Below are 14388 nucleotides of genomic sequence, written 5' to 3'. Positions count from 1 at the left end.
GCAATCAGAATGACAGTTCCATGACTATCATACATTTTTGAAAGATGTGTATGAAGAGAATGTATGAAGCAATTGGTCAATTAAATGAGAAGGATGATCTGGTTTTTTGTTTGTTTGTTTTAGATGGGTCCACGGTCTGGGAATCGAACCCAGGTCTCCCACATGAAAGGCGCACATTCTACCACCGAATCACTGATGTACCCTGTTTTTAAAGTTTCTGTGTAATATTTTAAAAATGTTATAGAGGATACCTATTGTTGTGTCAACTAAGCAACCCTTGTTTTGGGAACTGTCCCTCCCCTGACTTCCAACAAAGCTGCTAAGTTTTCACATGGCTCTGCTGATCAAAGGAGTGGGCACTGAAAGCAAGCTGGGCCAATTGCATCCCAGCCTTTTGAAATTTTGATCAACGGAATAGGATCAGTCCTTTCCTATTGGTTGACATTACAAGCTGTAAAGTCTGGGTGGTGCTTGTGGAAGCATAACAGTATAAAGTGTAGGCTCTGACCTTGAACGGCTTCCACTGGCCAATAATGGATTGAAAGAATAAAATACATTGGAATCTATAAGTCATAATGATACTGAAAAATATTAATTGGTGACTTTTGCTAGGGAACAAACTCATTATTTTGAACACTGGTTTATAAAGGAAAAGAATCAAGGATTTAACCTGCCTTTCTTGTCTTTACTGTACATGAGGGTAACTAAACAATTAATGAAGGAAATTTTTCTTTATAAAAATATTCCAGCTAAAAACCAAAATAGAATGATGGAATTGTAAGCCCTTAATGAGACAATGGATCCAGACCTTTATTGTCCAATACAATATCTATTCGTATATATGGCTATAGAGCACTTGAAATGTGGCTGGTCCTAATCGAGATATATTATAGGCAATGGCATGCTGGTAAGTGCTTAATAACTGACGCTGAGAGGGGAAAATCCCTGGTTTTGTGGCATTTGCGGTAGTGTAAATACTCCCACTGTAGATAATTGATTGTGGAGTTGAGAAGAGACATACACAGTTGCATCTTGTGAGCTAGTGTGAGCTCCAGCACCCACTGGCCATAAGTGGAAGAAACACACAGAACTGTGAACACTTAGTATGAAAAAAAAAACTATAAAATATCTCATTAGTCATTTTTATCTTGACTACATGTTGAAATGATAATATTTTGGATATATTGGGTTGTTATATTATTAAAATTAATTTCACTAATTTTTACTTTTTCAGTGGGAGGTGCTAGAAAAATAAAATTATATTATTTCTACTGACCAGTCCTTCTCTAGACAATGATCATCACTAACTGACAACATATCAAATAGGGCAACCAGACAGTAGGTGCCTCCTGATAGAAGTATATAACACTGTCTATGAAGCAGCCTTTTCAGAGAATCAAACCTGTACCAGATCAAGCCTCTAGGATTAATTACTAGGTTACAGGAAATATTGCAAACAGAGGAGCATGTTAAATGACATAATAGGGTTGCAGTCAGCAAAATCCAGGATGTAAAAAATATATGCTATAGGACCCTTGTTTTTTTCAACAGTTATATTGCAGGGGGAAAAAAAGAGATATGGAGGGAGAATTTATACCTTAAAGAGATTTAAAAGATGATTAACCAATTGTATGTGGTCCTTACTTGGATCTTCATTAAATAAACATAGTGTATACAAGAAACCCCCCTTATGACAATTATAAGACAACTGGAAATTGGAAGACTGGATATTCGATGATTCTAAGAATTATTATTAATTGTTTAGGTATGATAATGCATTGTTATGTTTCTAAAAACATTTAGCTATGTTTCAAAAAAACTTCATCCTTCAGAAATAAATACTGAAAATAATTACAAATAAAGTTATATGATATCTGGGATTTGCTTCAAAATAATATGGAAAAGAATAAGTGAATAGGGCTCTTACGAAAACAAGATTGGTCATGATTTGATTTTTGTTGAAGCTTATTGAGGGTAACATGCCTGCTTTTGATTAAAATTTTCCAGAAGAAAAAGTTTAAAAATTCTTCCGTAAAAGAATGAACTTATGCAGCCAATTACACCTCCTTTCCCTATGGGGGCCCAGTGTCTCCTTGGTGGTATATGCAACCCGTTGCCTTAAGGGACTTTGGAGACTGCCCTTTCCTATTGATGTTCATGTCTGACCTCATGCAGTGCCCAGGCTAGGCTCCAGACAGGTTTGCAGGGCTTTAGAAAGCCCCAGGATAGGGTAGCCAGCATGTTCATTGGCCAACTCATCCTGTCCCTCCTCACCAAGCTTCAATACAAGGAGCATGTGATTGAGGTCCTCTGCAGGGCCGATTTCAAGTTCCCTGGCCACCAGAAGAGTCATATCTCCAAGAAGTAGCACTTTACCAGTTTAATGCTGACAAATTCAGAGTCCTGACGGCTGAGAAATGCCTCATCCCCAGGGATTATGGGGCCAAATATAGCCCCAATCATGGCCCGTTGGACAAGTGGCAGTCCTTGTACTCGTACTCTTGAGGGCTTTGCCTGAACTGTGGCCACTAATTTAGTACTTTCTGACTGCAAAAAAAAAAAAAAAAAAGAATGTACTAGACATTACCTTGAAGTCACAACTGGGTTACTGTATGTGCCATATACCCCTATGTAGCATCAGGTTTTTCATAGCTTGCTCTTGCTTGAAACACTTGTTTCCCAACAGGTTACCTGGAGACAAACTGCCTTTTTTTTTTTTTTTTCATGGGCAGGCACCGGGAATCAAACCCGGGTCCTCTGGCATAGCAGGTGAGCATTCTTGCCTGCTGAGCCACTGTGGCCCACCTACAAACTGACGTTTTAAAGATTTATGTTCCCCAATTATATCATTATCTAGTCACATGGTATATATATTAGAGATGCTTTCAATAATAGTTTACCCTTAAATAATAGTGTTTTTAGGAATCTGTAAACTAGTTAGGAATAAATGTATTTTCATCTGTTATATGTATATGGGTATTAGATTTCCTAGATACAGGAAAGATTTTGATGTCAAAATCCTCCATCACTCAAAAGAGATGTAATAGGATCTTGTACTATTCCACTACATCACTGCATCACTGCATGTTGTTTAGATTAGTAATATTATTTTGGGGGATTGTGACCAAAAGTTATTTCTCAATTACAATTGTATTTCAGTTCCCTGTGTTTTATGCCATCTATCAAATTCTGTTTACAAAATAACTATTTAGATCTTATCTATCTTAATAAAATGTAGTAAAGAGAGACTTTAAAAAGAGAGACTTAAGAGACATGGCACTTGAATTTAATGTTTGGATCCTGTTTGGAGTTCAAATAAGCCAACTGTAGAAAAAAGTTACAAATCAGAACATTTAATATTGACTAGGTATTTGATGATATTAGGAAATTATTGTTAATTTTTAGGTCTGATTATTGTGTGACAATTATGTTAAAAGTTACCTTTTGGTGGTAAGCACTGAAATATTTATGGATGGAATGAAATTATGACTGAGATTTGCTTCAAAATAATCCAGTACAGATAGGAGAAATCAGTGGGGGTATAAATGAAACCAATGATTTTTGTACCTAGATAATGGAGCTGTGGATGGGAATAATTGTACCAGTTCTCGACTTCTGTGTATGTTTATGATACTCCATTGTGAAAAGTGAAGAGTATAAGCTCTGAAATTAGACTGCTTGGATTTGGGGTTTTTTTGTTTGTTTTTTAAGATAGCTTGGTTTGAATCCTGGCTCTGTCGCATTTTAACCGCATAACCCTGAGTGAGTTACTATGCCTGTTTCCTCATCCATAAAATGGGAATATTAGTTGTATACACTTCATAGATTATAATACTTAAATGAATTAATATATAAGAAAATGAAGTAGATTTACAAAGAAACAGAGACTTGAGACCCTGGGGACTGATGTGATCCAAGTCTGTATATCCAGTTCCCCAAGACGCAGCCATATTCCTCTCCTTAGTTTCCATAAAACATTCCAGAATCATCCTAATCAATTCACCTTTTGGCTTAAGCTGGCTCTAACTGTGTTTTTGTCACTTGCAACTAAAACAATACCAACTAATAGATAAAAGTGTACTTTCAACCTAATATGAGATTTGAAGCTTTGTTTTTTTGTTAGTTTGTTTTTTTGAGCTGGTACCAGCTAGTCATTTTTGGTTGCTTTTCTAGAGTTGCTGTTTGAGCTCCAGGACTGGTAAGTTTGGGTAAGTTAATTGATATTTAACTTAGAATTTGGAAGCCTCCCCTAACTTTATTAATTGATTATTAATCTTAGAATGGTTAACCTGACAATTCTATAGTTTCACTACATTAAAAGATTTATGGCTTTGGTACTTCCATTAGGTATGTCTGAAATCATAGCAGCTTGTTCTTGAAATTCTCTAGACCAGTTATCTCCAAAGTATGATGACCCATTGTGAAGAAACTGACAGTTTATTTTTATTTTATTTATAAGATAAATTAATCTTTACTAATATTTAATGTGGGCACTAATAATATTTTATTATTTATGAGTAGATATAATTTATGAAATTACCAACCCAAAAATTTTTTTACTGATAGGCAAAGGAGATCAAAATCGTTGGAGATCACTGTTCTCAACCAATGAGTTTCAAATCTTCCTTTATCACAAACTGGCTAATACAGCCCAACCCAGACTTCAATCTTTCAACTGCTTACTTCTTCAAATTGAATTTATGGTATTCACTCCCCAAACTCCTCTCCTTCCATCTGGGGTCAAAATCCCATTAATTGGAACAAATTAATTACTTACATTAAGATTCTGGACAGTCGTTTCCAAAACCCTCCCAGTCCTTCGTACCTTTATCCAATCAATTACCAAATCTTATCTATTCTGCCTCCTAAATATTTCTTGAATCCATCCAGTTCTTTCTTTCTATCCAATGAGATGTATTATCAAGTCTCACCTGTACTGTTATAATGACCCCCTCCTAACTAGTCTTTCTGCATTCACATTGGTTTCCCTCCAGTTCATTCTCTACCAACCATAGTGATCTCTTTAAAGCAAATCTGATCCTGTCCCTCCCTTTTAAAGTCCTTGAATATCTTCCCATTGCTCTTAGTATAAAGCCCCAATAAATCCCTGTATTTTCTCCCCACCCTGAACTCTTCAATTTCTTCATCATGCTCTACCCAAAGTGGTCCCCTTTCAGTTCAGATGCCATTCTGCTTTCTGCCCTGAGGTCTTGAGATGTAAAGTTCAGTCTCTCCAGAAGGGTCTTACCCACTTCCCTGCCTGACAAACTCCTATTTATCTTTCAGACCCCAACTTAAAGCTCCAAGTTCGTAAGGACTTTCCAAAGTAGTTTAGGTCTCCAGCTCCCAAAGAAGCCTGTGCTTTTCTATGTATAAATATTTTTCGGGCCCCACTACCTTGTAAACACTATGAGAGCAGGAACAATATCCCAAATGCCAAGCACAGCATTTGACCTATAGCAAGTACTAAGGATTATTTGTTAGAATGATGAGTGGGCAAATATCTTTAACTAATGTGATTAGTTCCATATACTTCCAGTTTGCCTAAATTATTCATTATCCTATTTATTCTCATTTATTTTACAAAAAGAAAAAATTGTTCTAGGTGCCACTCTCTTTCAATTCATTTGTAGCTCTTGCTAATGTTTCTCAAACCATTTGTAACCAAACAATTTATAAGGTTTGAAGGTTTGTAGCTAGACAAACTTGGGTTCCAGTCACTGATTTACCTCGTACAAGTTGCAGAGATTTGGAGCAAGTTAATTATTTCCATCTTAGAGTTATTGTGAATTGAGAGGATTAAGTGATAGATGGTAAATTAGACACCCAGTTCAATTCATATTACCTAGTTGTAAGTCCATAAATATTCTTTTCTGTCTGGACTAAATGATTAAAAGAAAAATGACATTGTTTTTCCTCCCTCCAGGGCATTATTCTGATTCCCTTCTCCCTAACGCTAGTAATCAGAAATGTCTCAGGGCTGAAATTCAAAGAGATCTTTCCAATTTTAATCCCTTATTAACTAAATAATTAAGTTTTCTATTTGTTGAGTAAAAATTGGCTCTGAATGCAGTCATTTAGGCTGTAATCGGTGGACTTAACAAAGGAGAAAATTGTAATTTTCCATGGGTCTTATCCCCTTCTTCCCAGAACAGTCAAATAGAAGATCAGTCCAGCAGCAGGATCCAAAACAGATTCTGGAGTCAGGAAGCCCATCCATCAAGCTGTTAGGCCAATATAGGCTTGAAGCAAGGAAGACCCCAAAGGAAGGAAGAGAGACGGATCTTAAAGGGAGGCCTGTTCTTATGATCAACCTAAAGGAGCCAGTCAGTTATTCTCTATCATTTTATTCTGTTTCTCCACAAAGCACATATCATTATCTGATGCTTTTCTTGATTTGTTTAGGTGCTTGTTTCTGTGCTTATTGACTGTCTCCCTTCATCGGAATGTAAGCTCCAAAAGATCAGGGACTCTGTCCTCTTAACTTTTCTGTACCTGTATCCCAGAACAATGTATGGTAAAGTAGCACTCAGAATATATTATGGAATGAAAAAAGTGTTACTAGAAATGGGAAGCAGCCAGATATAGTCAAAATAATTTTTTAAGGTTTAAGGCTTGACCAGGACAAAGGGTAACATCAACAAAGAGAAATATTTCTTGTAGAGGGAGTTGGGAGGTTTTTGTTTTATTTGCTTTGTTGTAAGAGGAGTTATGAGTTTAATAGTTTTAGATATGTTTAGTTGAAATGATGGTAAGTTCCTAAAGGTGAAATTTCTGGTGGATGGCTATTTTAAAGAGGAAGTTATAGACTAAGGATTCATTTTGAAATTGAGGTTTTAAAAAAACAAACCTTTTGTTCTAGCTCTGTCCTAGTCTCCAAGAACACAAGGATGATCAGTAGTCTCTGCCCTTAAGGGGCCCATAATTAACAAGAAGAAATAGATACCTAAATATATACAAAATGAAAGTTGCAATAATAGAATTATAAACAGTAGAATGGCAGCACATAGGAAGGAATCAGCATGTCTATTCAAGTTACTGAGGTACAGGACTTCTTCCCAATGTGAAATTCCAACAGATTCGAGGTAAATAAGTTTAGAGGAAAAGCCCTGAGCCTGATGGTATCAATCGCTTATCGATCACAGTATATGCTCAACAAATCAGTGTGATGAATGAGTAATGAGTGGGCATGAGGGGCATCTTCTAGTTAATTAAAAAGAGAGTATCCGTATCATTTTCTACTTTATTGATATTAGAAATTCTGAGGAATTTTTAGCGATATGGTAAAATGTTTGCACTACAACAATTTTTGAAAAGTAGGTTACAAAACCGCACACAGATTTCAAAGCCATGTTTTCCTCTTTATTTCTCTTGGGAATTATCAAATGTTCTACACAGAAACTATATCAATCACAAAAAAAAAATCATAAATCTTTTACAAAGATGGAGTGGGAAAAGAAATAACACACAGAAAAAGGAAAGGAGGTAAGTGGAAATATTAGGGTTACTTCAGGTTGGTGGGATTTTTCTTTCCTCCAAGTTTCTACAAGAAACTTGGAAATATTAAAATGAGAAAAATGCAATCTATAGTCATAGATTCCATTTTACCTACTTATTAACTTGTTTAACCAATAAGTATTTTGTTAGAGCTTACTATGTGCCTGGCACTTTATCATTAGTGTTCAGTCCTAGAAATAAAGAAGCTTCAAGGTCATCTAATATCAGCCATTTATCTAATGGTTAGAAATGCCCAGAAAGTTGATAAGACTTCACATAGTTAGTTAGTGGCAGGATTAGAAAAATGAAGATCACGCACTTCTGCTTCCAGACTCAACTCATTTTATGATTTTAATACAAAACATACATAAAGGATTTGAACCATATACTCCAAAAGTAAGGTGTTTCTTAGTGGACAGCTTTCCATTTCCCTTTAACACACTGCTTTCAGAGACTTCTTTCAAAAGCTCTGCTTTTTATATACCATTTATATGTTCAGAAACCTTCAAATGCTGCTCATTACTGCCCAGATCAACTTTGGACTTTTTACCCTGACATTTAAGACCTTCACCAGCCTGGCTTTTGCATACTTTTCAGATATTGTATCTGGTCTGCTCATGTTTAGTAGCATTACAAATTGATCCATTATTTGTGCCCTTCATGTTCTATGGCCTTTCTCAACTTTGCTCTTGTTAAGTAATTTTTTCAACAGGGGTGTGTGGCAGGAGGGGGAGACAGCCAGACGACCAGTCAATGAGTAGGAGAGACCCCTAGGCTCAGCCACAGAAGCTTACCTTTTATTGCATTCACCACTTAGGTGTGTGATCATTAGTATGTAAGTGTACTTGACAGGCTTATTACTCATTTTTTTCCATTTATTAATTCATATTTAATGCATTTTTTTTCATATTTCCTACTCCCCAGGCTCTGTGTTAGGTACTGGACATTCATGGGTGAACAAGATGGATGTTGTCCATAGTAAACTGAACATGAATAAAGCAACTATAAATTGTGACACATTTTATGATGAAAACAGAGCAAGAAAGAGAATAACTTTAGATATGGGTAAGGTAATACTTTAACTAAAAAGCAAGAAGGAAGTACCCTAGCTAAAGGTGGGGAAATGAGTAGAGCAGCATTCTCAGAAGCCCTGCGATGGGAAAGAAATAAAAAGAAACCTCACGAGTAGGGTGAATGGGAGAGAATGCATTAGATGATGTAGGAGGACAGGCGAGGGCCAAACCCTGTAGAGCCTTAGAGGACTTGAACAAATATAGGTAAAGGTGGTGGGACAGCTGGATGGTTTTAAACCAGGGAGTGACATAATATGATTTACGCTTTGAGAAGTAACTCTTCCAGTCCTGGGGAGGATGGATTAGAATAGGTGGGTGGGCAGGAGCCAGTGGGAATAAAAGGATTGAATTAAAAGCCATTGGTTGTAGCCCCAGGCAGCAATGATAAAAGCAGGGACTAAGGAGGGGCAATGTAGGAGAAAGGAGAGAAGTACACATACTTAAGACGTGTTTTGGACATGGAAATTATGAAGATCTTATGAAATGACAAATTTGAACTAGTTTAGTAAACTACAAATTGCGATAGATAATTTGAGTTATTATGACCACTCTGAATCATGTGGAACTAGGAGGACTATGTTAACTGTTAACTTACCCTGCTACCAGTGGAACTTCAACACCTCACCTGGTTTAACCAACTAAATCTGTTCTTTTGACAGTTTAACTTGTTCCTAGATGCTTAATATCTCACGGTATCATCACTTGGTTGTGCAATCATCATCACACTCACTTTTGGACCATTTTCATTACTCCAAAAAGAAAATCATCAGATAGGTGTGAAAAAGAAAATCCGAAACAGCCCATATCCCTTATCTCCCATTACCTTCGCTTAAAACTGGTGTCACACACTAGTTACTGTTGATGAATTTTAAGGTATTGCTGTTAACTATAGTTCAAGCTTGCAATAGGTATTATTTCCCCAAATACCACTCTATTATTAACTCTTTGGATCTGTGTCATACATTTGTACTAGTTCATGCAAGAACTTATTTAAATGTTCTAAAAATGATCATGATGATGAATACCCAACTGTGTAATGATATCATGAGCCATTGATTGTAGACCATGTATGGATAGTATGTGTGTAAAGATTTGTCAATAAAAAAATATTTTTTCAAAGAATGTATTTAAATTTAGAGTGTTAGTGACATACATGACTCTGAACAACCCCTTTCAACCAAAATCACCTACAATACAGCACTATTCCTTATATTCCCACTAACAACTACCCTTACCCCATATCTATTTCCAAACATTTTAAGTTCAACCTCATTATACATTCTGTCTAATGTCTATTTCTAGATATCCTATATTCTACATTTTAAGATTCTGAGTTTACTTATTCTAGTTAGTTCATATTAGTGAAATCATACAATACCTGTCCTTTTGTGAATGACTGATTTCACTCAGCATTATGTCAGGATATATCCATGTTGTCACGTGCTTCAGGCCTCATTTCTTCTTACTGCTGCATAATATTCTATCATATGTATAATCACATTTTATTTACCCATTGATATCCATTGATGGGCATTTGAATTCTTTCTATCTTTTGGCAATTATGAACACTGGTGTGCAAATGTCTGTTTGTGACATTCCTTTCAGATCTTCAGTGTATATACTGAGTAGTGGAATTGCTGGGTCATATGGCAACTCTGTATTTAGTTTTCTGAGGAAAACTCCTCAGAAAAAATAAAAAACCTCCAAACTGTCTCTCACAGTGGCTGTACCATTTTACACTCCCACCAGCAGTGAATAAGTGTTCCTATTTCTCTACAACCTCTCTAACACTTGTAGCTTCCTGTTTGTTTAATAGCAGTCATTCTTATAGGTGTGGGGTGATATTTCATTGTGGTTTTAATTTGCATTTTCCTAATAGCTAATAAGATGAACATCTTTTCATGTGCTTTTTAGCCATTTGCATTTCCTCTTTGGAGAAATACCTATTCATATCTTTCGCTCATTTTATAATTGGGTTGTTTGTCCTTTCCAAAATGTAATTCAAAGATATACTTGCTCCATAAACAGTTCTTTAAATAACAAAGGAAGCTCCTTTAACAAACTATGAGAATTATGTGCTGGCATAAGCAAAGTATGTTGATGGAAAATACAGAACAGAGTCATAATATGCACTGGAATTTAAGGTTACAGAGGCTGTGAATATTTTTACATCTAAATAAATAATGACCAATTGACTGAGCTGAGAATATTAAGAATACCAAAGTATAAAATTATCATTGATTTTAGAAAAATCTTTCACTGATAAAATGAAATTCAGTAAGCAAATATTAGTGAATTTTCCTATACCTTACTAAGACCAAATATGTTTCTGTACAAACAAGAAGTCCCCCTCCTCACAAATAACACAAACCAAAAGAAATAGTACGTCTTTTGTTCAAATTTAACCTTACCATTCTTTGAAGGAGGTTCTGAATTTCAGACAAATCCAATCACCCCCAAATACTAACCAACTCTATCCTATCTGCCTCCATAAAGTCCTAGCTTTTGTTTAAAGTAAATGGATTAACATTTTCATTGTTGGGGTTTTCTCCAATTTAGGGTTGATAGATTATCAGCAATTTAAAGAAACCTAACACAACCCTCCTTAGTTCTTTCTTCCCTCTTCCCCCAAAACACCCTGCTTTCCCACAAGAAAAAAAATTTTTTTTTGAATACAGATAGTGAGCTAGCTCCTTCCTTTCAGCATGGAGTTGCAAATGTTTCCTAGCTAAACAGTTTTGATAAATGTTTGCTTAATATTATGTTTTTAGTTCAGGTGCTCCTTTAAATTTTTAGTATTAATTTTTAATATTGGTCCTGCTATTTCACCCTGGCTTTTTTAGTTTTTTTATTTATTATTATTTTTATTTAAGAAAATCATGCATGGCTTTTTTTTAAACTTTGTATAGTTATAACAATACCCAACTCAAAATTTCCATTTTATGCATTTTCAAGTGTACAATTCAGTGACATTAATTACAATCACAATACTGTGCTACCATCACCAACATCCTTTACCTAAACTTTTCCATCAGCTCAAAGAGAAACTCTGTACCCATTAAGTAATTCTACTCCCTTCCTGCTTCCCCACCTCCCTGGGGTCCCAGATAACCTGGTAATCTACTTTCTATCTCTATGACTTTTCTTACTCTAGATATTTCATTTAAGTCAGATCAAGCAATATTTTGTGTTTCCTTTTGTGTCTGGCTTATTTTGCTCAACATTTCACTCCTTTTTATGGCTCAATAACAATCCATTGCATGTATAGTCACAATTTGTTTATCCATTCATCTGTTGATCGACACTTGACTTCCCCTTTTGGCTATTGTCAATAATATTTGCCATGAACATCAGTGTGAAAAGATCTATCCAAGTCCCATGGTTTTTAAGAGCACTTCTAATACAAGGCAGACCAAATCAAGGTTTTTGAGGGTTCATACTTTTAAGCACCCCAAAGGAGTATATTGATGGCCCCCTCGGTGCTTCATCCCCAAAGCTGTAGCTGGGATGTCTAAGAATCTGTCCTTTTCTTGTGTCAACATTTCCACTGCTGATTAGCTGGATTGGTCCTAGAGGAGAAGGCAAACTAAGCTTCCTAAGATACCTATGCATATTATTCAGGAATGGAAAATAATTTCCATGCTATACTCAGTCACTTTTATTTCAAAAATAGGGCCTTTTAAAAAAATTGGGCTTCATTTTAACTCAGTTTATAACTGTATAGATTATGACCTCATGCTTCCACCCCCTTTTTTTTTCATTTCTTCACTATTTGGTCATTTGTTCTCTATCTCTGAATAGTTCCCAAACACTGATATTTATGGTATACATAATTTCATTGTCTCATCAATAATTGGAAATTTTAAAAATATATTCTTTGATATGCAATGTAAAGTAATTAAACATATATACATATAAAGTATATAATATACATAAAGTATATAAATATACATGCCCCTGAATATGAAAAATATTTTCATTTATTCCTGACGCTTTCTCCCATTCCCTTGTGACCAAATCTCAAGTTTACATCAGCAGTTAGCTTTAAAAACCATTTCTTACAAGAGAAGACACATCTACATCCTAATAAAAACTGCTCTCTAGGGATGGTAATCCTGAACTAAGTAACCTGACTTAGTATGTCCTCTCTCTCACCAGTAGTGCCAGAGCCCTAAGGATCAGCATGGAGATATTTGGAACTTTGGAAACTGGGAGATGTGGTCTAATGCAACAGAATCATCAGAGGAGCTGAGTCTCGGGAACAGGGTTCTATCCAGGCTGCGTTTCAACACACCTAGCTAGAGATCCTGATCTAGTCACTTACTTAGCTTCTCTGACCCTCAGTTTCCTTTTCTGCTAAATAGGAGTAATACTTTTCAGGTCCAAATGAATTCATGTAAGTAATGAACTATAAGGTGATGTACTAATGTTAGTTTTTGCTATATTTGAAAGTAAGGTCAGAAACTTTAACTAAATAATAAGTGAATAAAAGTAACAATTTAAAGGATCTAAATTTGGAGGGCCTGGTCCAAAAAGACCTATCCTAACCTAAATTTTCCTCTTTTCTATTGTTGAACCACATTAAATTGAAGAAAGAAACCATAATTTTCATAGTATACATACCCTATCCTTTTTTTTAAAAAAAAAGAGCTTTGCAAATCTTTAAAAATCTGGTGGTCTTTCACTTTCGGGTATTCAATCAGAATGTTTTATTTTTTTCTCTCCTGGTTAATAGAAATTTTATTAGAGAAGAAAGAAACAATCCATTAGGAAATGTGACATTTTTTAGGAATTGGAAGAGGCTGAAATAGGGAGAAGTCATCAAGGACATGGGGCAGCAAGGGAACCCTGGAGAAGCACCAGGGGGGAGAAAAATGCAGATGAATGGAGATATCAAGATAATCTTTGCATTTCCCAGAATGTTCCTCTTTGTATAGAAAATAGGGATAAAGCTATCTTCATTCCACTCTCCTAGGTGATACTTCTAGGACCCAGATTTCACGGAAATAGTATACATTCAACGCTGCCCATGTTTTTGTGCACTAGCCTGGATACCCAATCATCACTGCAGTGTTAATTCAAGAGAATTGTATTCCAAGTTCTAAAGCGCCAACCCTCAGATGCATTTTTGGAATACAATCTGTTTGAAAATGAAATAATAAGGCAGCCTGTATAAGTTATCTCTCAAAAAGAGTTTGGAGTTAGAAACATCACTTTCTATGAAAAACCAATTTCTAGGAGGGTTGAATCTTATTGAGCTATCTTGGAAACTTTTTTGGAAGGAAGTAGACTATCAATACATAAATGAAGCTTGTAGATAAAAACATGTTAGTAGATTTTAAGATTTTTAAGACAGAATACAATAGTTCACCAGGTTCAGAGCTCCTGGAATTTTTTCCACACAGCCCTGAAATCTACTATTCACTTTAGAATAGAATTGAGTTATATTTTATCTACTAAAAATCACATCTACTAAAAATGTGAAAAAAAGCTCTGCAAAAGTTGTATAATACTATAGCCAGGTCCTTGACTTATTACAACCATTTCTAGTATTTAGAGTCATTTATACACCACAATTTTAAAAAATGGCAAGTTGGGCAAAATAATCTCCAAAGTTTAACAAATACTTGAAGTTTTTTTTTTCAGGCTAGATATAACTTAGATTTTCTACTGCAGTAATTTTTCTCAGATATATGATACGAATAATGGATTATGCATTACTAAATTATTCTACACAACTCATCCCTTTTACATACTAGTTTAAGACTGCAAATCCCCACAAAAAATTTGTGTTCAACTAACATATTTGTCCTTCTAA

At 35.4% G+C, this 14388-nt stretch overlaps 1 long non-coding RNA gene across 16 annotated transcripts in view; it reads left to right on the top strand.

Annotated features, from left to right (window-relative positions):
• The window catches only part of LOC143688777 (uncharacterized), a 36149-nt gene extending 22274 nt beyond the window's left edge, over positions 1–13875 (top strand). For 3 of the 16 annotated variants that reach the window (XR_013178289.1, XR_013178288.1, XR_013178293.1), the window contains 2 exons: positions 124–4208; positions 6156–11075. This is a non-coding gene — a long non-coding RNA (uncharacterized LOC143688777). Of the gene's footprint in view, positions 1–123; positions 4704–6150; positions 11076–12728 lie in introns of those variants that run through there. The other 13 variants (XR_013178298.1, XR_013178299.1, XR_013178295.1 and 10 more) reach the window with 13 other exon arrangements.
• Positions 13876–14388: the final 513 nt, after the last annotated feature.

Source organism: Tamandua tetradactyla, chromosome 6 (assembly GCF_023851605.1).
Source record: "Tamandua tetradactyla isolate mTamTet1 chromosome 6, mTamTet1.pri, whole genome shotgun sequence".
Lineage (NCBI taxonomy): Eukaryota > Metazoa > Chordata > Mammalia > Pilosa > Myrmecophagidae > Tamandua > Tamandua tetradactyla.
The sequence above is the reverse complement of the archived record's forward strand: the minus strand, read 5'-3'. Positions and strand labels throughout refer to the sequence as shown.